This window comes from Ixodes scapularis, unplaced genomic scaffold (genome assembly GCF_016920785.2).
Source record: "Ixodes scapularis isolate PalLabHiFi unplaced genomic scaffold, ASM1692078v2 PGA_scaffold1__304_contigs__length_218370807, whole genome shotgun sequence".
Classification (NCBI taxonomy): domain Eukaryota; kingdom Metazoa; phylum Arthropoda; class Arachnida; order Ixodida; family Ixodidae; genus Ixodes; species Ixodes scapularis.
The window spans coordinates 189,477,608-189,504,209 of record NW_024609846.1 but is presented as its reverse complement, the minus strand read 5'-3'; the positions used below and the strand labels follow the sequence as shown (position 1 = coordinate 189,504,209).

The 26,602-nt window shown below is 44.5% G+C and overlaps 1 pseudogene; it reads right to left on the bottom strand.

The window, feature by feature from the left end:
* Nucleotides 1–7,566: 7,566 nt before the first annotated feature.
* Nucleotides 7,567–26,602, bottom strand: part of LOC8037956 — a 40,896-nt pseudogene continuing 21,860 nt past the window's right edge.

The window sequence follows — 26,602 nt, the reverse complement described above, 5'->3', positions numbered from 1 at the left end:
GTATACTTTAGGTAGGGACATACTGCTGATCTTGCTTATTATATTTATTATTTAGGCACTACCAAATCAAATATGGTAAATTAATATTACCGGTTAACGGAAGCACCGTCATCATTCCTTAAAGTGGTCGTTTTGCGAGGTATCTTAAACTCAATATACGTTCATTTTTGCCACTCTTAATATAATTATGTATTTTTGGTGCATAAAATAACACAAAAATAAATATATTTTTTTATTTAATAAAAATGGAAGATGGATTCGCTTCTCCTGCAGGGCACTGCTCCGCTCATACTAAAAAAGGGGCTCCGTAAATGGCCGGTATATTTTTCCCTAATGACATTATGCAAAGTGTTTTTCAGTAGAATGGAGATCTATATATAACAGAAAAGGTGGTGCAAACTTAGGAAACATTGAAAATTGGCTGTATTTTCCGCATATAGAGCCATGAAGGTTCGTTTTTCGGTGTTGAACACGCGTTTGCGTGGCGATATCTAAAGAACAAATTGATAGAGGTTTTTGTGTTTATACGATTTCAGAGCCATGTGTAAAGAAAATATTTTATGAAAACTTCACGCCAGTCATGTAAATATCTGATGAGATACTAGCCCGCAAGTTTCCTAAACAATTGCTCAAATGCCATTTTTATTTTTTTTTTGTTTTAAATATAAATTGCACCAAACGCACCAAGTAACTTAGTGCGTTCGGTGTATTTTACTCACTGAAAAAAAAAAAAAGCAATGGAATTTAGATTTGGGAACCGCCACGCATATCCTCACGGCCGAATCCCAATGTCGTCCTTGAGTTTACAGCAGGAAAAATAACCCATTAGGCAGTAGAAAAAGTCGTACTAACTACTCCTGGTTCTTGGGATTGCAAAGCACCTACGGAGAGACACCTTCAGAAAGTTAGATTAAATCAGTGGCTTCCCAAGGGGGGGGGGGGGGGGGGGGGAAGTCGCGGCGGGCCATGCGGGAGCCGGGGGGGGGGGGAGGTGTCGCGGCGGGCTACCGCCCCGGGGGCCGCTGAACCTCGTGACGCCACTGGCTGACACGTCTATTTTTCAAATAATTTAAGCACTTCAACATGTACTCAAAAGGAACGTCTATATGCTTGTTTCTCTTAGCAATAAGAGGCGCCCACGTGGTCCTTGCATCCAGCATAAAGCGCCACTGCAGCGTTCGATCATGCACAGGCCACGGTCGTTTACAGCCGTTCGTCAGCATCTCTTCACGCACGGTAAGAAAGCTTCCGAAGAATATAAAAAAAAAGGTTTAAATGAACAAAAAGTGCAGCTACCGCTGTCTTATAAAGGAGATAAAAGTGCTTATAATGTAAAACGTTCTTAGGCTAGATGTTCGGCATTTCGTAAAGCCCAGATAAAAGTGAAGCCTGGATGAAAGCGTGGCCGCGTGGCTCGACAGTGATTTCTTGACGGGTGGGAGAAGATGAGTGAGGTGTTTAACGCTGATTGGTTCACGGGGAGGTCATGTGACCAGGAGGAGTGGGGAAGGCAAGGATTCGCTCGACCACCTGTGCGCCGTGAGGGAAAGGAGCTCGAGAGAATAGAAGGCATCGGAAAAACGCCAAGTTTATTAGCCCGATCAGCGTTAGTATCACTTCCTTCTAGGAACAACTACCAGGTGTACATATGGTACGTGTTAAACCATCTGATGATGAGCGCCGTGAATGTAGGCGTCTGGCGTCTGGAAACTTGGAGTATCGCTAAACATTTGTGATGCTAGAACTGTTCACATAAACAACGCAATAGCCAGCAATTTGCCATAAATTTTCTTTTAGCTTTTTTTTCGCTCTTGTCAAATTGTTTTCCAAAAATTTCATCCACCAATAAAATTTTGCCAGCTTAGCGTCACCGAACAATGTGAAAAGGTGCAACGCCGTGCAACCGAAACCCGCCGGGTTATATTCGATTTTGCTCGCCAGAGGCGCTGCCCAAACCCGAGAGCTACAGTTCTCAAATTATAAATAGACATGTCACATATCGCCAATCGTCTGGTGGGACACACAGGTTACTACATGGTTTGTTAAAACCTAAAACATTTAAAGATGTTTACGATTTTCTGTACCGCAAAGTTAGAGAGCAACTCTTGAGGAGGAAAGAAGGGTACGGCAGGGAGGGTATGCCCTTCTTCCTCCCCGCTAAATTTAGCGGGGAAATGTTTCCACTAAATTTAGCGGAAAAGCTTTTACCCCCGTGAGATCACACGTGACGTCATACGTCACGTGTTTTCTATAATCGCGTCACACGTGACGTCACTCGAGAAGTCACGTGTGACGTCACGAGGGTAACGTCATGACGTTACCCTCGTGACCCTTGTGACCCTCGTGAGGGTAACCCTTGTAACCCTCGTGACCCTCGTTAGGGTAACCCTCGTAATCCTCGTGACCCTCCTGACATCACACGTTACGTCACGTGTGACGTTCTTATGGAAAACGTCCCATAATGCAACGCGCGGTTACGCCGACGCTAAAAAAGAGTTCGAGGACGAGAAACCACTAATAGCATTTTTGATTTCTTCGGTCACGTTCTCTTGTTCCCTGCTAAATAGTGGCGACATTCAAGGCCTATAGGTGGAGCGCTAGTTTTTGTCAATATGGCTGTCATCTGGATCATGGCCGTAAAATTTTAGTACGAGGTCGGGTTGGCGACACGTAAGTAATTCCAATTATGTCAAATATGACCTATATAAGAGCCGTACCTGATACTTTCATGTCAGAAAGCCGTAAGCAAGCACATTCATTCGAAAGCCGATCATCCAGGTGCTAAGGAGCGCAATACTCACATCGCGCTATCACAATCGCTGAAAGTTGCGAATTCAGAATGTTCAACATACCTTGAGTGTTCTTTGTTGTATTAGACTTTGACTATCTAAGCTTTGCAGTTGCACTACAGCCTCGACTCTAAAGCTTTCGTTGACACATTCAAAAAAGCGAAAAGAATATCAGACGGAAGTCGGAACATACTAAGATCGTGGTACACTATTTTTAAACAAGCCATGCGGGAGAATTTACTTTAAATATTCTTGTTATTCATGATCACGACTTTAGCATGTACTGATTTCCGTATTATTGTTTTATTGGCAACAGAAGCAGAAAGGTAGCGCAGAAAATCCGAAAAGCATGATATTTATTCAATCATATATCACAATTAAATATGTTAGGTGTCCGAATGGGTACTAAAACAAATGAAAACTCTGAATCAGACACGTACGTTACTATCTCGTCAAACATATAAAGCAATCAAAACAAAGCCTTTATAAAATCTGCCGTACAACATTTTTAAATCAAGTATTTAATTCAGGACCCGAAATTCTACTGACGGTAGAAAGCTTACTCTGGAGACATACATTCTACTTTGAGTCTGATTTCTCACTCGGGCAAGGAGCTAGTAAAGCCAAAAATAAAATAAACTGTTAAAAGTTCGAAAATCACGTATGACCCCTATCACAAGAGAAAATGGCAAATAAACGAGCCCTGAAAAATAATTGCTCTTGTCTTCGCGAAATCTACCTATTGAAGGGTGCTTTTCCCGCATGACTTTGGGGTTCGGACCATTGACGATGTATTTTTTCATTGCCTAGTCCAATACTATCGTAACATAAACCATCCCTAGTTCCATACAACCTATTAATTCAAGTTGCATTGTCCGAGTTCAAAATATTCATAGACACCTTGTTGTTTTATTTTGTATGTTTTTGCCTTCTTCGTGGGTTCGAGCATTTTTACGGCACGTCGCGTGCCCCCTCCCGGGGTCGATAGGCCCCAAGCCAAGGGGAGGCGCCAACGTGAACGTTGTAACCTTACACGTGTTTATATAGAGCTCCCCATATAATTCCTTCGCCTACGAAAGTGCTATGTATTATTTTAGCTGCCCTTGACAGTTTCCTTCGGAACGTGTACTGTTTTATGTACGCGCATTATGCCGTTGATGGCACGTCCCATCCCGCGTGTTCGACCTTTCAGGGTTGTACCGGGAATCGGCGATTTTGAACACGAGAGCTGTGTTAAGGACTTGCACGTGCGTTTGTAGGGGTCGATGATTGGAATGTTTACAGAGTCGGCGGCGGAGGGCCGTTTTGTTTTGGATAGCGCCAACTGAACAAATTTATTATTGGGAGCGTCTACATCCACGCGCAGGGATGTAGCCACTTCGGGAGTAGATAAGGCTCCATCCACGCAATACGTCACTTCCGGCGCACTACGATCAACTTCTGGTCTAGCCTCCCATTATTTCCCATCTGCTCGGCGGCCATTGCACCTTGCGTTCCTGCAGTGCGCGGACTACTGTCTACTGTGCCTGCCTGGTCTTCCGCAAGCGGGTTTGACTTTCTACAAAGCGTTTTTTTTTTCTTCCTGTTTTCTCGGACAAAGAGTTTGGCCGTTTGAGTATTAGCACGGTCGCGCTTCTGATCTGCCTCAAGTTTTGCGCACCGGGGATTCGACGGTGAAATACTTGTCCTAGTATTTCCCATCGAATAACCGGGTGGCTGCCGAAGTGCGGGCGTTTAGTGGCATTCGGATCGAGGCTTTGTTTTCCAAGGTGTCTGACGCCCTGCTTGATTTTGGCACAAACAACACCAGCGTTTGTGCCAGCGCGTACGTTGACAAGTATCGTCGGCTGTCCACTCAGATCTTGGAACGCAATCGACGTTACAGATCGCCTTTTCTTCCGTCCTTCCGAGGTAGAAGAAGAGGTTCTCTTCGATCGAGTGTCCGCGTAGTCAGAGTGCCGAGATCCAGGCGTTGAATGATCGGCACAGAGACGTGAACTTGCTCCTGCAGGAGTTCTGCCGCAAGGAAGGCTTCGTGTTCATCGGTTATCTCGTGGACGAGTGGCATCTGTGCATCGGGTACTGTTTCATTTGTCACGGAATTAACTGTTTCTGGAATCTTTTACCCAGTTTTCTCGATTGAATGCTCTCAGTATGTTTGTTATTAATGGGACTAATGCATGTTTTCCCTTTTCTCACAATCTTTGTGCGATTGCGAGCGTGCGCGCAAGTCAAGAACGTACGAAGCGGTAGGCACTTACTTGTCCTCTTCGATACACATAAGCTCACATCAGAACGCTTCGAACCAAGCCAACCACACACACGACGAAGCCTCTCCGCCTCGCCTCAGCAGCGATGCACACATGGGCGAAGGCCCCGGAGGCCGCACCCGCACCGCCCGCACGCGCGGATGGCACACACGCCGCCCACACGTGTGTGTGACTCCTGGACAACATAACTATAAAGATATACATATATTGGTACTATTTTTGTGATGCATATTTGCTATTTTCCTTAGAAAACAGTAAATAATTGATGAATTCCCTAAAAATTTGTAAGGTCACTTGACATATTAACTTTAAAACAACAATAAAGTAAAACCTCTTTAGTTTTATATCCTATATTTACTTATAAGAAAGTATAATATGTACATAAAAACAAATTATCTCTTTATATTATAAGTCACGTGACCTTTGGCGTGGATGGAGCCCTATCTCCTCCCGACTTGGCTACGTCCCCGCGCGCGGATGTAGCCTCGGCCTTTATTATTTTGCTTGTCGGGAAATGTGTAGCCGTTCCACGGAGACGAGAATGTGTGTTAGAGGGAGAGAGTGAAATGGAGAGAGAGACGAGGGTAGCTATCTTGGGAGCGGGACAGTTGAGAGGGAGGGTCGACTGAGAGACTTGAGAGGAGACGCATCGAGGAGCGATGCAGGATGAGTTGAGATAAAAGTCCCATCGAGAGCGATGCGGAAAAATCGAGTGAATAAAGTGCAGAGCTGTCACTTAGAGAGTTAAACGGCAGTGGCCGTCGTGTTTTGAGAACTAGCAAACTTTAACTATGTTTTAATTTTTGTGTGTCATACCTGTATCTTAAACCAAGTTATTCAAACCTAAAAGTCTACAATCCCAACATCACTAAAACCCAAGAGAAGAGACCCTCGACTGGCAATCCGTGACAACGACGTCGGCACAGACCCAAAGAAAACGATCGACTTCACGTCGCGAGACGAGACGAGTCGAATATAAATGTTAAACGCCTTATAGTAATCGCCGGTAGTCACTGACAAAATGAGAACGGCAGGGCGATTATTTCAAACGCCCAGCCTCCAGCACTCGCTTCATGCAGGAACACAAGGGTGAAAAAAATATTAACTTTTTTTATAGAATCAAATAAATTAGATCAATTGATTCGGAAAAAATTACTATACCTAGAAATTAGGGATTCTTTATCACTAGATAAATTTTTGAAGACGACAGATTGATTGATCAATCCCTCCGTTCACTAAGAACAATACAGAAGAAAGGGTGAAAGTAACCTAAAATACAGTACAATTACAAGCTTTTTGACCTAGCCGTACTACAACAAAACAACTTGATTTTGTAGGTAGATGGAATTTTTATTTGCTTTTTATTTCTCAATTTTAGTTGCTTGCATAAGGATTTCACGTAACCGACGCACGAATTGTAAGACAGAAAGAAAGCTCAACGTCCCGATTTGCTCAAAAGAGCACTGAGTTTTGCACGTGTTCAGTCTCACATAACACTTGTTCGTTCTTTGATTTATATACAAACATAAAAAATGCATATAAAGAAATCAAGTGATTGACAACCGTAAATAATAAAAGTATTTTCGTGCTTTTTTTCGGTAACTTTTTTTATTTAATTCATGGAACTAAAACTGGGTTTGATTGAAGTCGTGAAATATATCGTGAACGATTTCAATTATTTGGATTTGTTTTACCTGCTATTTTTGCGTAATCAATTGAAAGTAGCTGTGTTACAATTTCGAATGGCGAGGGCATGACTGCTGTGGCTATACTTCATCACCCCCTTTAGAAATAGGAAGTTACAGGCTATTTATATTTAACAACAAACCATTTTTTTAAGTTGCAAGATATTGGAGGTTTTCAGGATATACATTTGTGAGTTCTCAGAGGTGGAGGTTGTTAACGGCTAAGAAAGTTGCCGTGCAGGTCGTGGAGCAGTTGAATATCAAACCCACACTTGATGCTTTTGGGGAAAGAGTGCACTTGAGTATTGAATGCAATTCGACGATTCGTAGCTGCGATGTTTGCAGATTATGTAAGACTGAGCGGACGCATTGGGAATTATCTGAGGCGTTGCAACTGTTTCTTTAGAAGTTTTGATTGGGAATAAACGGAAAAAGGTTATTTCTTGAGTCTTATTATAACAGATGCGTGAGGCAATTAATATATGATTGCTAGTGCATATAAAATACACTTCTGATTGAGGTATACTGAAAAAGAAAGCAATTTAGGTGATCACAAATAAAAACCTTGCCCATGTCATTGTTTCACAGCATTTTGTCCCCTGAAGGCGTGCTCTCTTTGATAAACAAAACGTTAAAAATGTAGCACCCCAAAAATTAGATAAAAAATAGTACAAAAGACCAGGTCTCAAACTACCTCCTAAATATAACTACAATTAATGAACGTACCACTGTGATATGCGTTCAAAATCTACTGTTTTTTTTTTATACCACCCGCACTGAGCACCGCAACCCCGCACCAGGCGTTCATCTCAACATTGATTTTTAGGAGAAATATATTTGGTATACATACTCTTTTGTCCGGTTAAAGAAGGAACTATCCATCTTTTTTAATTTATATTTGGCGTTGCTCTTTCTGCAGCTGAGGTAAGTGCTCAGGAAAGAGCCGCCTGGTGTTACATTCCCAACCTGCATAAACGGCACGGAAGTAGGTGAAAAAATATAAAATAACCTACGTTCCGTTTTTTAGCGGTGTCATCCTCAGTCACCGACAAAAGCTTTACTTTGTAATTCCTTTCATTCAAAATAGAACTACACAGAGCTCATTGAAGAGGCACAGATAATATTTTCAATATACTCACGTCTTCATACATCTCGCTTAAAACTTTTTTGTCTTTTATCTCATCAGGATATCCTATTTTAAAAACTATATTTTCAAGCTGTGAAGTAAAAACCCATGATACTTAGAAGGAGATACCAAAAAAGTCGCGCCTTTGTTTGGAGAACATTACCTTTTTTGCTGCGTTTGTTTTCGTAGCATTGTCCATCCGTGTATTATTTTGAAGGACGGTTTTGAGAACTTCGCTCACGTTTTTCGCAATTGTCTCCACCTGGAAGTAGCAGTAACTTTACGTCTGAGACGACGTTGTTTTTTGTGTTTTTTACAGTGTTTGTTACAGATGTTTAATTGTGAACATAAATCATCCGTTCTTCGACGAAAACTGGCTTATTCGCATAAAATTTATCTGCCAGCCAACGACACTTACGTTTAATAATTAGTATCGGGTGTGTCTGTACAGTGATAGTATAACATAAAGTAAATTTAGAAATTATATTAAAGACTAACCTTGTGACAGTGTACGCAATTATTTAACATGTTTAATAATGTGGTGTTTCTTAAGCTGTTTTAGGTTAAGCTTAATTTTTGGGGTTTCGTTCCTTTTAAGAAAGGTTAGCTTTAGCTCGCGGCATATGTGGTAAGACGATTTAAAATATAAATTAATAGGGCATTTGCACTTACATTTTCTTTCTCCGTTTCATTGAAGTACTTATCCACGTAAAGTCTTCCGAGCCCATAACCGAGTATGGGGTCATATGGGTCGCTCAGTGCGTTGACGCAATGTCTCCATCGCAGCTCCTCTTCCTGGAGGCCTCTCCACACTTGGCTAAACTCAAAATTAAATTTTGTTATATTATGGGAAGCAATTGGACCTAATTTATAAAGAAGCATCCATCCAAAATAGTTGCTCACTGTAGCCCTGAAAAGGAAGGTTTCTTGAAATATTAAGGACTTTTGTACAGAAATACTGTTACACCACCATCATTCTGATTATACGGATTTTTGGTTACTTCTAAAATTAATCAATATTATTCATACGGATTTTAGGATCAGGTTTCAGTAATCGGTACGTTTTTAATCTGAATGAGATAAAGTAATAAAAGACATGCTGTCTCGCATTTTTTTAGGAATGACCAGTTTGTTATTCTGGTGTTGGTAAAATATAGAACAATTCTATAATAGCCTTTACTTTCAAGCGACTCCTGAACTCGCAGCACTTTTTTATTTGTGCTTTTAAATTGCATTTATTATTATACATTTAGCAAAACGACGCGTAGACAATCGTTACAACATGTCTATTATGTTTCACAAACAGTATGTATAATATACAGCTTAATATTTATTTACAAATCTTGGGAGACAGTCGTAATTTTCTATATTTCTCTCGTTGATAATCAATTCTTGATTATTATTATTCGTGTCAAATATTCAAGAAGTAATTCTATTTTGCCCAGTAAAATTATGATATGTACGATATGATATATTTATATGGTAAAGGTTTGCAAGATATTTTGTTATGTATTCAAAATTAATCAAGTACGATAAAGGCGGATGTAGTTGGACCGCAGCATTTAAGTTAGACGCTAGAAGCATTCTGCATTTTTGTGCTTACGATGACGTGCTGTTCAGTAGCTCCATGACATGCTTAAGGAATGACGTTTCCTGGGCATTCACTTCCTCTTCTCCGGTTAAATTGACTGATGCATCTTGAAATACGTCCTTTATAAGTTGTAACCACCCTCCCTGGCAAAAAGAAATACCATACTTGTTTCCAGCCAACGCGAACATATGATTATTATATATATATTGATAATGTGCAGCTTACTGGTTGTAATACTCTGTCAATATCTTTCAGTTTTGTCGAAGGCTCGATTAGAGGTTCCGGACTTGTGGGCTGGAGTGGGAACGAAAAATAGATGATTATATTGAGTACCTTCTATTTTATATTTCAAGAATAAACTAAAAATTATGGTGAGTTTATTAATAAAATAAAAATGTATAGTACTTTGACGCTTCTTAGTAGTGTTAAGTTTGTGTTAACCTTTAAAGGTGCCATATGCCTTCATTGAGATTGCTTAAAAAACCTTTCTTGTGGGTTTCTTTAAAAACGCGGAGTGGTTCATAATGTCATTGTCGTAATTAAAAAGCTTCAATCTGCTGTGTCTACAACAATAGACGTGACCTCGACTGTCGGTGTCGACAGAACTTCCACCTTCTCTTCCAGAGCTATTTCCCATTTGTTTGTTTTTTCCTTTTGATTTTCAGGTATTTTGAATTAAATGTAGATGTTTTAATAAATGTTTGTTGTTTAGTGGTAATTGTGTAGATTACCCATACCTTTTGTACCTCGGAGCAGGTTTTTTTTTTTTAGAGTAACTATATACTCAGCTTGAGAATTCGCTGAATTCCCTCCGCGGACAACACAAGAGAGATGCTCCACCTCCGACTCCCTAGAGAGGAGTGGCGGCACTAATTCCCTGGTTACACTGGAAACTTCAGCTGTCATTCTGCCGCCGGCGGCTAGCGGGCCCAACTGTGATTCCACTCAACTGAACTCATATGGTGTCAAACGTTCGTTTCGATTCCAGGTGAAACCCAAACCAATAAAATCCATTTTATTAAGGCAGCCGACGGGTTGTGCCGATGTCTCTAGGTAGTACAGACAACCGACGGGCAGTACAGATCTCGGGTCACAAGAACTTTCTATACAGTAATATGATTTATTAGAGATGCACTTTTTACGTTTACGAATGTTTTAAAAAATTACATAATACAACTTTCGTCCATTTTTGTAAAAAAAGAAAAATTAAAAAAAAAAAAAAAAAACTTCCAACAAACGTCAACAGGAGAGGTAGATAGGGACAACACCACTATAGTGTCTGACAGAATAACAGCAGGGCGTGTCTTTCGATCACCCGCCCTCCAAGACGCCGTCCATGGCTTCCGCCGTGCTTTTGGGCGCGCGCGCGCTCTCGAAGTGTACGAGATGCGGAGGCGTTGTCGAAGGTAGGAGATTCGCGCTGGAGGCGGTACAAGTGAAGCTCCTTTCTTCCGTTCACACTTGTCGTTGACTTTAACATCACTTTATTGCAGTTTTAGAGCTATGGCTGTGCAGGCCTTAAAGGGACACTGACTGGGTATTTACGCTCGCCAAGGTTTTTATTTGTACATGACATATGAGAGCCCAATTACCAAGGACAAAATTTGCGGCTTGAAATTCGTTTTCTTTCCACACGAAGACCGCCAATCGAAAACTGGCCGGTTTGAGTCGCGCTCACTCTCTTCTCCATGGTCACGTGCCGTTTCCTGTGGTTCCTGTTGTGACCTGTTTCCTGTTGTAACTGCAAACGCGTTGATTGAAAAACAAAAATTGCACGGTCACGTGACTTCCGGTAACGTTCTCAAATTCTATATTTCTTCTTCCTCCCCAGGCGGGTTTCGGTTTCGATTTCCAGCAATTGCAGTTTTTTGTTGGTGTTGTTGTTGTTTTACCTTATTAAAAAAAAAAAAATGCGGGACGCTGTAGCAAAATATTGATTGGGAGTCTTCTGACACAATAATGTATCTCCTAACAAAAAATAAAGAAACATCACTTTTTTTTTTTTTTCCTTTTTTTTAGTGGGGAGGGCAGAGGTGTTAGTATGCCTTTAAACCCTGCGGGCGAGATGGAAACTTTCCTGGCGCGAACACTCGGTTCATCCTGAGTGTCTCGCATTGCTGGCGATGCACTGAGGCATAGCCTCTTTCATTTAAAAAAAACCTGTCGAATCGCGTAACAACATAGCCGCTGTAAACGGGAAAGAAGATTAGAGAACAGGGCGCTCGTAGAGGCTCTCTCGGGCAGCGCCAAACAATGTCCCAGCGCCATAATACAAAAAAAAAAAAAAATGCTCTCCCTTTTTTAATTTTTTTTCGAGAAAGGAGAACATTTTCCGTTGATTTTTTGTCTTTTCTGCCCCTCTTCTCTTTCTCCACACACCGATAGCCTTCTCTTATTTTCCTCCGTTGCAGTTTGTTGTTGTTTCGTGGGGCCACCGCGCTATCGTTGTCGCTGGCTGAAGGGTTAGCGCAGGGTTCCTGTATAGGCTCCCTACGGGAGCGAGAGTAGCGCGTCGGTTTTCCGCGTGCCGCCGCGCCGCTAACCAAGATCGATCACGTGGGGAGTAAAGAATCCTTCGCCGATCAGGTAAACCACCGATACGGTCGCTTCGCCGACGTTGTACGGGCCGCGACGTATGTCCTCTGGTTTTGCATCCTTCTCCTCCTTTCCAGTTTTCCATGCGCGGCGGCGTGCGCGGCGCCACTATTCGCCGAGTTCAGTCACATGAAAAGCAAAGAATTCCTGGTCATGCAGGAAAGCCGGCGCTATGGCCTCCCGCCGAGGATGAACGCGCAACTCTGTCTCCCTCACGGAGCCTAGAGCCACTGAATGAGCTACGCTCAGAGTATCGGCACTCTGTTCCCCGGTACTGCTGTGGTTGCCGCCATCTTGGTGCTTAGTGCAGAGCAGACACAACCGTCGATCGCCACAATTCAAAAATGCGACTTCCCTCAGCTTTAGATGCGGTGTTAGCAAGCTTATGTGATATCGTTTTGCTCTGTCGAGAACTGTTTTGAAATATCTGGAGGGCGGAAAAGCGTCTCATGCAATCTCAGATGAAGCTTCAGATAACTGGCCACAATGATTTTAAGCCACAAGATGGCTGAGTGTTTTACTCTTAAGAATAGCTTAATTGGTGGCTCTAACGGAGCCCATACAGGAACTCTAGATTACCCCAGACGTGTCTCTGCGCTATCACATTGGTAACCATTCGGCGCTGCTTCTCGTCTGTTTCCGGCTGCCGCGCGCTCGATAGCTCCTTCTTGAAATCCACAGCCTGTCTAGAATAAAAGTCACTATGATTGAGATCGATGCAGGCTCAGCCGAGTTCCAGGAGGCCTGCACCTAATGCTGATGAACGTCTATGCTTGCATTGAGCTCTCGGCAGGCTCCGCAGACTTCTCAATAGAAGTAGGAACTCGCCCAGAGGATAGGTGACGTACAATCACTAACATAGATACTAAAATTGTTTTCTCATAAACCGCTCACTGTGCTTAGTTAGTTAAATAGTCTATGTATACAGAAACAAATATACAACAAAGGTTGTTACGTAGAGCATTTGGTACGACTTGATTTGTCCTCTTTGCTTTCAGCATTGAGTACGCATTTCTTGGCATGGTTATTCTGCACGCGGAATGAGAGCTACATACTTGTTGCTTTTATTTGCAATGTAAACTCTATTGTCCTGAGTTTCTAATTTTGGTGAATAAAGTCAGCATGGCTCCGCCACAGTAGCCTCTTTTGAACCGTAGGTATCAGAGCGACCAAAGATGCGTGTTAACGCCGCAGCTGGCACAGATTATACGGCTCTAATGTGGACACTCGGCGAAAAAATTGGCGAGTAATTTTAACTGCCGGTGGTTGGCTGGCGCCAAGGTCGAATGCGACGGTGGCCAATCACGGCCGCCGGATTCCTCGCCGACGTTTTCGGCCAGTGCCTAGGTTACAGATCCTGCAACATCCTTTGGAGTGGGACGTAAAGCCGGGAGAGCCAGACGCGTTCTGTAATGCCCATACCGGCCGTACGATGTGCACGTATTGCTCTGAGGGTGCACACCCAATCCCAAGAAGCATACGAGGTATTTTCACGACTTGATCGGTAGTGAATGGAATTCCCGCCCCAAGGGGAAAACACGCAGGAGCTTGACGAGAGTTGCCGCACAGCCGCAGGCACATCCGCCTTGGCGTCGCCGAGTGCTCACGTCGCTCTCGTCGTGAGGCGTTCCAAGACGCGCTGGCGGCGACGCTAAGGCAGGGTAGGCGGCGGTGCGAAGATACACCGTTGATAACGACAGAAAAAAAAAGCAGAGGCCTCGTCTTCTAGGTAGTATCGGTACATCCTGCTCATTCAGCACGTTTTTCGGCCCACTTGTGACGCATTGGCGATGAAGGAAGTTTCGTAACTGTCCCACGAAGTGCTCCTTTACACTCCGTTTCACCTCATGTCCAACCTCAGCTGATGCTATGATCCGTTGGAGCCAATCAAGCAGTGCCAAAAATACATCGCCAAGGCGCTTGTTTTCTATATGGGGTTGCTATAAACAGCTAAATCATTCGCGAACAAAAAGAACTCTAGGATTGCGGTGCAGCTAAAGTGCGTGATTGGTTGATTTGGTCCATGGTGGGAAACCTACAAACACAACGACCGCTGTGCCAATGCAGCGGCTTGACTGTCTTCGTCTGGTCGCATACCACGGCTGCGATCGGACGTCAGGTGAACCGGACCTAGCACTCACAATCCTCAAGCGTCGCATAATATTTCGTAGTACTTATTTCTCGTAAAACTCTAATAGAAAGGTATTTATGGCGTAGAAACTAATAGACACATAAATAATTGCGGTATATAATAACATACAGTAGCTTGTATTTCGGATTTGACCTACTTACTTCGTCAAGCTCTTGGTTACTTGATATGTCTTCATAGTTTTCATAGTTTTCATAGCTATAGTCGATAGGTTCGCTTCCGTCGTATATACTAACGTTTTTAAGATAATCAGGAAGATGTAATATATCCAGATTCTGGCAAGAAATACACAACAATTATTATCCAAATTCAGACAAAATGAAATGGGCAGCATGAGTTCGCTTTTATATAATAAACACATGCAACATGGCAGAGTCTTTCGTTTATTAAAATCTCACGGAGAAATTAATTCTACGTGAAGGAGCACTGATTTGCGTTGCATTTACCTAGGTTCAGCAAATGTAGTGTTTCAGCTGAAGCTAACCCGCTCGATAAAATTTTCACTTTCGCTTTTAAAATAACTATTTCAAAACTTTTCATTCTCTCATTTAAAAATGGGGATTGCAGTTCTTAACAGACCGTACAATCGCGTGGCTGGATATGTGACGTAAATGGCACGAAACCATGAACTTCGTGTTCATAAATATACTCAAAATTGAAAACGATATTTTGAGTGCGCCTTGAATCCTGAAATACTTTACAAACGAATAACGAGGGTGACGTGACTCGACGTACTTTACAAGCGAATACATCTTAAGCGCGAAACACATGTACGATGAAACCGTCCGATCCGACGTCCGACCGCGCAATACGACGGTCGGAGGCGAGGGTTTTCAACGCTCTCCGATGCTACGAAAACCCTCTCCCCCCAAGGCCATTCCGGCAGTCCGCACGTCGGATCGGAAGGTTTCGTCGTACATGTGTCTCGCGCTTTACTCCGCAAAAATGCAATGGCCTTGGTAGCGACAGATTTTGCCTAATTGAAACGGCTGGACGCCCACAGCCTCGCAGGAATTTTATTTTCGCAGGCTCGGTATATCCCGAATTCACGAATCACTGGCAGAGGGACGGCAGAGAGATAGTTATTGCTGTAGAAAACTCAATGTTTAATACGGGTGAACTTGTGCCCAAAACGAAAATGAAGAGGTAGCGTCGCAGGCGTCGAATGTTGGCGGAGGTAGCACGATCGAGTGCTAGGGCGAAACTGACTCCGGCTTCCTCGTCGAGCATCTTTTGTAGCCGCGTAGGTTTCTGGAACATTCGGTTTAAAACATTCGGAGCGTAGAACATTCTAACTCGATCAGATTAGAAAGTTTTCGAATTTGCGAGCGCGCGAAGTAGAAAGAATCAATAAGAGAACATTCTGCTCCCTGGAATCAAATTCAGCCAACCACAGCCAACAGCCAAGCGCGGTAAACATTCGGCCACGTACGCGCTCGCTCGGCGACGCGCGTGGCATTTTCCCCCCCTTTTAAAAGCGCATCGTCTCGATGCGACGTGCTGGGAAACAAAAAAGCGAAGCAAACAAAAATAGTTGCCAACTACGGAGCTTGTAAAACACTGTCTTATCGAGCGGAGTAGGGAAGCAGTTCAATAATAATAATAATAATAATAACAGCTTTATTTACCACATAAATATGGTGGGACCTGAGGAAAAAAGCTGTCTAAGCAGCTTCACTGGTCCTCAGCCCCTTCACAGGTATACAGCTAGCGGTTGCAAAAGCACATACAAGAAATTAGATAAAGGGGAAAAAAAACAATAAAAGCAAACAGAAAACACCTACGAGGGAATCAGTGTAGTCAGATAATTACTTTGATAAAATAAATATCTCCTAATATCAAAGCAAAGAGAAAAAAAAAGAAAAACACCTACGAGGGAGTCAGTGTAATTACATAATTACTTTGATAGAAAATGTCTCCTAATATCACATATGCTACAGGATTCTATATCAAAATTAGATGGGATCATTTAGTTCGGAATCTTTGGCAGTGTTTTTTTTAATCATCTGTAAACCATAGTCAGTACGAAATGCATCTGTTACTCAGAAATCGGATTGGCGAGTGCAATATGGTATAGGTTTTGTTTCAGAGGGATGCTAAGCGTATCAAACCGATGTTTATATTTCGATATTCCTGTTTATATTTTACACACCGTCTAAAATCATAGCATTGAAATACACTCAGAACACCCCGCCCAACAAAGTATGAAAATTATATGGCACGTTGCATGGGATCCTTTGCACTCTTTTCTGGAGTAAAAATAGTGTTTGCAGATTAGTTTTTATGGTGGTGCCCCAGACTAGATGATAGTGGTTCATGTGAGATAAAAATAATGAGTTATAGAAAATCAGCTTAACCCCAATCGGAAGAATATGACGATGTCCATGTAACATACCAGCTATTCTGGCAAGTATAGAAATTAAATAGTCCACATGTTCGGTCCAAGACATGTGCTTTGATAATATTACTCCCAAAATTTTAAATGTGTTTACTATTTCGATTGGACACGAGTCTAAGAAAATGTCGCTTGTTAGGATGATATTCCCATTTCTGGGGTTGAAAAAGGTCGACTTAGTTTTTTTTATGATAAGATTATTTGAACTAGCCCATGTTTCTAAGCTTTTTATGGTTTTATTAGCAACACAAAAAATTTCACTGTCTTTTTTAGCTGAAAAAAAGAGGCTGGTGTCACCAGCGTAAATAATAAACTTTACGTTTTCTGCTATGCTGACGAAATCAGTGATGTATATATTAAACAGTAGTGGCCCCAGTATACTGCCTTGTGGTACTCCAGATTTAATTGATATTATATCGGATAAGCGGCCGCTAATATTAACGAACTGTTCGCGACTTTCTAAGTTTGATTTAATGAGGACTGCTTCATGTCCTCTGATACCATAAAACTCAAGTTTTCAAATGAGTAGCTCCTGGTTCATATAATAAAATGCTTCTGTAAAGTTTATGAAAATGCCTAGAGCCACATTTCTATCTTCTATGTTGCGTAAAATATATTTCTTCCGGTCCAGTAAGGCTAATTCCATAAAAAGTTTCTTTCTAAACCCGCAACTGGGATTTTTTAATGATATTATGCTTTTTTATGCGAAAGAGTAAGACGATTATGTATTATTTGTTCTAAACCTTTCTAGAACACTGGGAGAAGTGACACAGGCCTGTAATTGTTTATATCATTTCTATCCCCTCCGTTATGAAGTACAATTACCTTAGCTACCTGTATTTTCTGGGGGAATGTGGCGGTCTCTAAACAAAGATTAAAGATATATCTCAGATAGCGAGCGATGATGTCCAGAACGTGCAGAACTGGACGTACCTGTACACCAATGGCTTCTCAGCTATGACTAATGTTGACGGTGCGGAATACTGAGGCCACCTTTTTTTCAGTTACCGGGTTTAAAAGATCGTTTCATCTACGTTTCAAGGGATATAAGAACAAGCATCGGCCATGTTTGGATTCCCTCCTAAATTGATAAAAAATCATTTGACACATAAGCCAGAGAACAACCAGTCAGTTCGACGTCATTATGGATTATTGATTCGATCTTACTTTGAGTTGTGTTGCAATTCAAAACAATGTTCAACTTTCTCCACATTACATCAGTGCGGTGAAATACCGTATTAAACAAATTGTGATAGCAGATAATTTTTCCTTCCTTCAATTCCTTGTTCAAACTATTTATGTATGCCTTGAAAATATTAAATTTCCCGAGGTCTTTACTTTTGATGAAACACTGGTATAGTTTTTTTTATTTGAATCTTCGCAATTAATTCTAATGTTATCCATGGTTTCCGAGATATCTTGAAGCGCTTAACGTTTACATAAGGAAAGTGTTTATCATAAATAGCTTTAAAAATTCCAAGAAATCTCTTATAAGCTTAATTCGCATCAGCTTTGTTCAAGACCTCAGTCCAGTCTACACTGTTCGAACTATCTCTGAAATAATCTAGGCTGTCGCTGGTAATTCTTTGTACCTGAGTGTGAAGTTTAGGGTATATCCGTGTACTTATATTTTTATCTAAACAAAAGAAAGTTGCAAAATGGTCAGTGATATCGCAAGCTATCGCACCTGAGTTTGTTTTACATAGCTCAAAAGTGAAAATGAATAAACCAATTAACGTTTCTGACGTGGTAGTAATACGTGTTGGTCTCGAGTTTGCTTTTTTTTTCAAAGCAAACAATGACTGCTGGAACCTTTCCAAGTTTCGGAGGGAGCCGGTGTGCTGACGCCACCTCCGGCTCTGTGAGATCTGGTACACCTATCTTAGCTTCTACGTCGTTTATGTTCTCAAGCAAGTCTTCATTATTAGTTAACGGAATGCCATGAAATTCCAGATTTTGCCGCCTGCTCCTCCACTCGAGGTCACTCAGTCCGTCTTTCAACTGGCAAACATCATTTTTGTTTTCCTCAAGTTTCGTGACCCGTGCTTTTAAATCTTTGATGTCAGCATTTTGAGTTGCCAGTTGCGACATGACCTCGTCGAACTGATCCGACATCATATTTACAGATTGCTCGATACCGTCTACTGTTACTTTTAAATTTGTGAGAATTTCGAGTTTTTGACTTATTGAAGCGAGCATCTTTGTTATGTCAGTCTTCGAGGGTTTAGCCTCCTTAAAAGATTGACTCCTCTGTTTGCACTTTTGGCAAGTTGGGCACTTCCATTCTACTCTACAACTTTCTCCTTTCCTTTTGAAGGTGGTTTCAGATATCCCGCTGCATGTTCCTAAATGGTAACTCTAGGAACATTCAGAGCAGGTCGCGACAGGTCCATCAATGGGAAGGGACTTTCTACTCGGTAAACACACGTCGTTCATGGTTCTAGTTGCACTCTATGGCTGTATGGCAGCAGCAGCGCCAAACAGAGATGGGCGAATAAAAACGGGTGTGAAACCAACGTTAAGAGACAGAGCGTTGTTTTAGGCCGCGTTCACGGTGCCGCCGCTGCTGCCTGTGCCGGCGTCGGACGGAAAACAGCTCTTTTTGTAGCGTCGGGTTTCGAGCACCACCTTGCGGATGGTTGAAGATTGCCGATCTTGAAGGTGACCTGGAAGGCTCTATGCCCTCAGCTTAATCCACCTGTGAGTACGCCTTTTTGGGTATCACCCGGTGAAGTGGTTAGGTTCAACTGGATTGGGAGATGACTTCCACGGAAACAGATCCGAGATTTGTACTCCCGGTGGTCGAGGGTCAGTACGTGTTAGTCTGGAAGTACAGAGCGTTGTTTTTAGGTCGCGTTCACAGTGCCGCCGCTGCTGCCTGCCTCAAGTAGTACTACGCCTCAAGCGTAGTACCGCTTGAGGCGCGCAACGTGGACGGCTTCCGGTCGCGGACAGCGACGTGATGAAGCCCGTGTCCCGTCGGACATCACCTGGTAGTTCAGGTCCCCGAGTCGACGAAGTACCTTCTAGGGTCCCAAGTACCGTTTTAACAGCTTCTTGCTGAGACCACACCCAGACCCTGTCTCCGGGCTGAAGGTGGGCGTCGCGACGACGTAGGTTCCAGCGGCCAGGTCGACACATTGCTGGTCTTAAATCCGGACTCGGGCGAGCGGGCGGAATTCTTCTGCTCGTTCTGCAACCACCTGGGCGTCGCTACTTCCGACGCCAGCTGGCTTGTGAGGTAGCATGGTGTAAAGCATCGGGGTCACCTGGCGACAATGCATCAGCTGGAACGGTTGTTGCGAAAGGCCCCAGGAGACGACCTTGCCCATCCAAACCGACCGGCACGGGTGAACGCCCTGGAGCATCGTCGCCAGGTGGCTACGGCCAGCTGCGCCCGGAGACAGAGCGAGAAGCGCCCTGGAGTCACCAACGCACCTTGGTTTGCGGGGACAACGTGACCTTCTCCGAGGGATCATCGGGTTGACCAACGCCAGTGCCATCTGGCCGTCTTTGCCGCCCGGGCGCTCTCCTTGCTTCTCCTGCCTGACCTCGACGCACGGCGACCTGACAGCCTTGGGACGTCCTCGACAAGGGAGGGGACTTTACTCAATTTCCCCAGCTTAGATCGCCCATGGGATTATGCCCTAGCACACGGAAGCCAGGACGCCTGCAATTATGGATCTCTTCCGTCTTCCTCGACTTCGATGGCACCATTGTTCGCCGACATTGATTGGCGACACCGCGGCCAAGGATGTCTGGCCATTCCGTGTGTGTGCCGCGTGTGGCTGAGTGCGAGGGAGAGGGAAATGGCGTGCCTGGACGTTACGAACAATCAACCCTGGGGATTCCCAGGTAGGGATGTGGGGACAAGTGAAGTTATAAAAGTAGCAGCCAGCGGCTGCTACAGTGTGTTCTCTTGTGTTCTCAATAGTGTTCTCGACAGTGTTCTCGAATGTGTACTTGAGATGATGTAACCTGCTCATATGTATATATAAAGAGTTATAATATACAAGAGACACCCGTCCTGCTCCCCGGTCCTTCGCGAGTCCGGCTTCCACATGAGTTCCTGCCCTGACTCGGTTCCATGCCGCACACCAAGTTCCCCGACCAACCACGCGGTCTCTACACGGTGTAAGAGCAGTGGTCTCTATAACCGCTGTGTTGTAGGCGAACGTGACACACGGCAGGACCTCGTCCCACGTGTTGTGTTCCACGTCGAGGTACATCGACACCACATCGGCGATGGTTTTGTTTAGGCGTTCCGTCAGCCCATTAGAATGGGGATGGTACGCTGTGGTTCGCAGGTGGTTCGTGTGTCTGAGACGTAGGATCTGTTTCATCAGCTCTGCTATGAAGGATGACCCCAGATCTGTAATTAGAACTTCAGGAGAGCCGTTCCGAAAGACGATGGACTCGATAAAAAATTTGGCGACTTCCACAGCAGTCCCTGAAGGAAGGGCTTTCGTTTCGGCGTCCCGCGTGAGATATTTTGTGGCGAAAATTATCCAGCGGCTTCACAACATTAACTACGAAAAAGGGCCAAGTAGATTCATTCCGATCTGATGGAACGGTGCAGTTGGCGGAAAAATCGGCAGCAGGAGACTGCCGACTTCGTTGGCGGTTCCTTTCGTCGCTGGCACTCGTGGCATGATCGCGTGTAGGTAGATGGTTTCGGGGACCTTGGCCCAGTAATACTCTTCACGAATACGGGCCCGAGTCCTACTGGGATCAAGGTGTGCGGACGTCAGGTCGTCGTGCTAGGCTTGAAAGATCTCCTCTCGAATGTCGGCCGTGATTACCAACAGCCATGGTGAGTTGTCCCCGAAGTTATCTTTGTAGAGTACACCTTGTCCAATGGCGAATGTCAGCAGGACTCGTGAGAAAACACGTGACATGGTACTCTCGCGCCTTTCTACGTGCTCCATTAGAGCGCGCAGCTCAGGATTATCTTGTTGACGTCATGCCATGTCGTCGGTGTTTATTGCTCCTAGAAGGCACTCGTCGTCATCGTTGTCGCTGCTGCCGGAAGGTATTTCGGCAGACGCTCTGAACAGACAGTCGGCGTCGCTGTGCTTGCGACCTGAGTTATACGTAACTGTCAGGTTCAATTCTTGTAGTGGGAGGCTCCATCGAGCGAGGCGCCCTGGCAGGCCCTTCAGATTCGCAAGCCAGCAGAGCGAGTGGTGGTCCGTGACTTCGCGGAACAGGCTCCCGTGCAAGTACGAAGAAACTTCGTGATTGCCCAGACGACAGTAAGACCTTCTTTTAGAGCACAGCTCTGAGGCGCCCGTTTCCGGCTTGAGCGGCGTCGGCGTCGCCGTCGGCGTAACCAATTTCACCCCAAGGTCACGTGACCCCAAGGACACGTGACCCCCAAGGTCACGTGACCCCTCTTAAGGTCACCCCGTCACGTGACCCCCAAGTCACGTGACCTCCCAGGTCACGTGACCCCCAAGGTCTCGTGACCCCCAAGGTCACGTGATCCCTCCCAAGGTCACGTGACCCCCAAGGTCTCGTGAGCCCCCGAGGTCACGTGACCCCCTCCCCCCGATGTCAGGTGACCCCCCGGAGAATATTAAAGAATGAGGAGAAGGAGGAAAAGGAGGAGGGGTCTACCCTCCCTTCAGTACCCTTCCCTCCTCCTTTTCAAGAGCTGCGCGCCAATTCGGCGTTACAGGGAGTTGTAAACGGCTTTCACTTTTTTTTCAGTCGTGAAGTAATCTTTCTCCGCCTTGGACAGCGTCCCGATTGCGTAGGCGTTGACTCGCTCGGTGCCTTCTTGCACTTGAACCAGCATCGCTCCAAGTCCTGCGTTACTAGTGTCCGTGTGAATCTCGGTTTCCGCATCCTGGACAAAGTGTCCAATGAGAGGAGTGCCTGGTGCTGCTCCTCGGCCCATTTGAACTTCTCGGCGTCATTCGTGAGGTTTGGGAGTGGTGCAGAAATCCTTGCGAAATCCCGAACGAAGCGCGGATAGTAGGCACATAGGCCAAGGAATCTTTGCAGGGCCTTCTTTTCCGTCGGCGCTGGAAATGCCGCGACTGCGCGAGTCGTTTCTGGCCTGGGCGAACGCCTTCGTTACTAACCACGAGACCTAGGAACTTCAGTTCGTCATAGGCGAACCGACATATTGACGGCTTGAGGGAGAATTCCGCGGTCCGTATGACTTCGAGAACAGCTCGGGGTCGTCACAAGTTCTCGCCGAAGTTGCCTGAAAGCACTACGACATCGTCAAGATAGACAAGACAGCTCTGGCACTTCATTCCTGCCGTCACGGTGTCCATGACACGCTGGAACGTTGCTGACGCCGTGCATAGTTCGAAGGACACCACCTCAAACTCGTACAGTCTATCCGGAGTGACAAAGGCTGTCTTTTCTCGGTCACATTCGTCGACTTCTATCTCCCAATAGCCGCTTTTCTGAACCATCGATGAAAAATATCGAGAGCGGTGTAGCCGGTCTAGCGTGTCGTCTATGCAGGGGAGTGGATAGGCGTCTTTCTTCGTCACCGAGTTCAGCTGTCGGTAGTCCACGCAGAATCTAAGCATTCCTTTCAAAATTACTCCACAGCGTTGTGTTCGTTCCCTTCTTGTTCTTGTCCCTTGTTTTCTTCGCGTTCTTTCCAAGTTTGCATTATGAACCACCTAGCCCGACTTCAAGCCTCGCTGCAGTTCCTTCCTTCTTTTTAATTAGTACAACTGGAGAGGCTCACGGAGTGCTTGAAGGCTGGATTATGTCGTCGTTCAACATTTCTGGCACTTGCACCCGGATTACCTCCCTTTTTTTAACCGAGACTCGGTATGGCGATCGATGCACAAAGAAAGCGTCGTCCTCGGTAACGATGCGGTGCTGCGCAATTACCAGTTTGGCGCACCTTCGACGACGTCGCAATGTAGTCGATGTATTCGGCAAGGAGGGTAATCAGCTGCCGTCATTTTGGGACTGAAAGTTTGGGTCAATGTCGAGATGCACTGGCGGCGTACTGTCTTGAAAAGGTTGCGAGGATACTTTAGCAACCGCGGCCATTTTGGCGGAGTCCCGGGGTTCATCGACGTGGCCCACAGCGGCACCGTTCGTGAGGTGTCTCGTTTCTTGTCGAAATTTTGTCACGAGTGGTACCCTTATGACGCCTATTCCTCTTCCCAGGAGCAACTGAACGTTGCCTTCCGCAAGGAGGTCACATGACCTCGTGCGGGAGTTTCAAAGGATCCAGAACGCTCACGTGAAACGTGACGTCACGTGTGAATGAAAGTTACGTAATGCGAATGAAAGGTCGCGGCGTGTCTGAAATGACTTCGCTCTATAAAGTAAATAATTTGCCTTAAAAACAAATTTCACTAATTATTTTTTTCTTTTATTCAAACTTTCGATCCTTCGTTTACGAGCCAGACACGCTACTGACTAGGCCACGCAAGGCACGCCTGCATGGCGTGGAAACGAGCGGGAGTTTATACGTTTATAGGTTTCGCTATAGCATTCCACTCTTAAAGGCGAAGCTTAAGTGTCATCCAAATTTTATGGCTATAACCAACTTATCGATAGATGCGAGGCCTTGTATTAATGATGTTAAACATGCGCCTACAATTTAAATGTATAGGAGGCTGTTTCCCTTTTTCTACGAACATAACTATTATATTTCGCCTAATGAATGGTTCTATACGAGGTGCGATCAAGATGTTTCTAGACTAGTTTGAAGTGCGAAAAGAATAAACATCAGGGTAATGCAGACACAGTTGTCGAAGCCAGTAGCTTCTATATGCCTTTGCGCCAAATGTCGTCGTTATGTAAACATTCAGAGGTGTGATACACGCGCTTTTGTGACCACGTACATGAGCACATTTGTTATTTTAACATGGACGGCAAACTACAGTAAAGACTGAACACTATATCAAAAAGCGAAAGCAATTCTGTCAAACTTGATAATCTTGAGCAGAGACCTTAAGATTTGTCAGGCCGACGGGAAAGAAGGAATGAGCTGTGTAAGGTATTTTGAGTTACCCTCGCGCCTTATGAATGACAGAACATCAGTTGCAGGCGAAGAGGGGTCAAGGTGAGTTTTCACGAGTCCAGTCCCTCAAAAATATTGACAGAATGAGGAAACTTGTGCTTAAGGATCGCCAGAGACCCATTCGAGACATTGTTAACAACTCCTTCCTCTTCCCTCTGATGAAAATCAAGCTGAACGGTGGCCGTTCTCAATCCGCCGACGAGATCCAGTGCGAATTTATAAAGCAACTTGACATGCTTCAAAGATAGGACTTCCAAGGAGCCTACCAAACTGGCAAAAGCGCCCTTAGCGCTGTGTCGCCGCGCAAAGGGGTTAGTTTGAGTGAGGTAGTGGCTAAACATAAGTACCTGCTGAATGTACGACTTGTATCCGAACGTTTTAGTCGCACTGTTTTACGCGTATGCTCTTAAATGACTATATAAAAAATTGAAAGTAGCAAAAGTAACCCGCTTAAAATTTACTTGACCAAACAAGCGGAAAAAACGCAGAGCCAGGGTATTTGAGTGGGGAACGCAACGTGCTCAACGAGAACCGCCGGGGCACCATCAACCGATATCCACAACTCCATGAACATTTTTGTCATTGTATTGACTGCTTACTGCGACGTATTTGGCGAGCTGGAATAATGGTTGCTATACCGAAGCGGCGGATGATTGTTCTACGCCTTTGAAAGCGATAGTATTATATGCCCACTACACGAAAATTTGGCGTCGTCGGCGGCGTGACTGACGATGGTACCGAAATTGGCCGACGGTGCAAAGAGTGAAAAAACGTCAAAAACGCTTGGACTGACATCAGACGTCTCCGGGGGGTTCCTGTAAACAAAGAAAATCGGCGGCTTTCGAAGGAACATTTGGCGCATTTCGGTGTCAGCGGGAATCGAACCCGCGCCTCCGGATTCTAAACTAGCGCGCTTCCCCGACGCCACCACAGGTCCACGGTTCTGACTTATTAAAGGTATGATAGTAATTTTTCCCGTCTGTGGCCAACGTATACGCAAACACACCCATCGAATCAGCAGGAATAATATTTATGCATGACGAAAACGTCAGTCGAAAACAGTTCACCGAAGGGACTATAAAGCTTTCGCATTCGTATACGTCAGCTGTCTTAAGTGTCTCTGCCGAATTTTTATACTAGCAAACTACTTCACATAAGAAAACGAATCTTCGAAAATTGCAAAAAAAAGCCAAGTTGCCAAATCTGTTCTTTAAACAAATAGCGTTTTGTGTTTTGCGATTGTATTTAAATCTGAGCCAATTACTAGGGTACATACACCATATTCTGCTTGCAAAAAAGAAAAAAAGAAACTGGTGCTTTTCAGCTGTGCCAGCGGCTTCGCGCTTGCGCAGCGGGGTGTGGGCAAGCGCGTAGTCCAATTTTAGGAAACGATTGGGCTGCGATCCTTCCGACATCAATATCAGTCCCCGTATTCCTTTTTAGCGAAGAAAACGTTTATTCTACGTTTTCTTAGCAATGTCTTGCTAGCTTAGTGGTCTCAGCGAAATAGACAAGGCTTATATCGACGCAACATAACTTGTGGATAATGTGACGTTCGGCGAACCATCTCTGTCAACTCTGCAGAATGGAAGCTAATGCTTGATTCACAAGTTACAATTATGCTCCCAATTTCCAGTCACAAGGACGCTCGTGATGGAAAAGACGCGTCTCCAAAAGATGCGGTGCTAGACGTCGGAACTAAAAATCACAAGCAGCATGTAAATGGGGCAAAACAAGCTAGCGATTTCCAGTGCAGTCTCAATGAGGTTAACACCACCTTGTAGCTACAGTTTACGCCTACACGATGCACCCACACCCTTCACGTTCACGCGTTTTGGAACCCTCTTTTTGCATCGTACCGCAATTACCACATTAACGGCTCGAAGACCGTTGACATCATCTGAAGGACGTTGATGTTTAAACCAAAAAGACAAATAAAAAACGATAGCGGTTTGGTTGCTGTTCTGGTTACCGTTATAACTTCGAATTCG